The sequence below is a fragment of the Tarenaya hassleriana genome, unplaced genomic scaffold (assembly GCF_000463585.1).
Source record: "Tarenaya hassleriana unplaced genomic scaffold, ASM46358v1 Cleome4564, whole genome shotgun sequence".
NCBI classification, from domain to species: Eukaryota; Viridiplantae; Streptophyta; class Magnoliopsida; order Brassicales; family Cleomaceae; genus Tarenaya; species Tarenaya hassleriana.
Window position 1 is genome coordinate 1 of NW_010967270.1, and position 670 is coordinate 670.

At 25.4% G+C, this 670-nt stretch overlaps 1 long non-coding RNA gene across 1 annotated transcript; it reads right to left on the reverse strand.

The window, feature by feature from the left end:
- Positions 1-49: 49 nt before the first annotated feature.
- Positions 50-537, reverse strand: LOC104825409. The gene is made up of 3 exons (XR_773623.1): positions 444-537; positions 306-345; positions 50-108 (listed from the first exon to the last, which is right to left on the reverse strand). It is a non-coding gene; the product is annotated as an uncharacterized LOC104825409 (long non-coding RNA).
- Between the last annotated feature and the right edge of the window lie 133 nt (positions 538-670).

Below are 670 nucleotides of genomic sequence, written 5' to 3' on the forward strand. Positions count from 1 at the left end.
TTTATTTTAATCAAATTAATAAATAAATCTATACATATAGAAATAACCATTTCAATCTCACATTTCATAAAATCTCAGGAAAGTTCATGTTATTCTTATTCATGTCCCCTGCAATAACACAACCAAAAAATTCAAATATTATCGATAGACCCAAAACTTAAATAATTTAGGATGCAAAAAAAATGATATTATATAGAGACATAAAATGATCCATCAAATTGAATTAATTAAAAAAAGAATAGATTATAATTGCTAATTATTTAATTTACTAAATTTGATATTAGTTGGATCTCTCTTTTATTTACCAGATTTGATTCTTCGACAATATTCTTCATTCATCTTATCCTGCAAAAAAAAAATGATAGAACATAATTAGGAAATGATGCATGGAAATAAAAAAAATAGTACAACGATTAAGAATACAAAAATAGGTTTCCAAACACTTGGCATTCAGTGAATCATTGTCTCCATCTCCATTATCTTCTTCGTCTTCTCTTTCTTCTTCTTCTCCTAAATATTCATACAGGGTTTTTTTTTTCTTTCAAATCTCTTACTTCTTCTTCTTATCTGCACATAGAGACCAAACACAAGCTTTCAAAACTATTCACGTTAAATCAAATGATTGATTAAAACAAAATAAAAATGTCTACAGATTCCTATATTTATAACT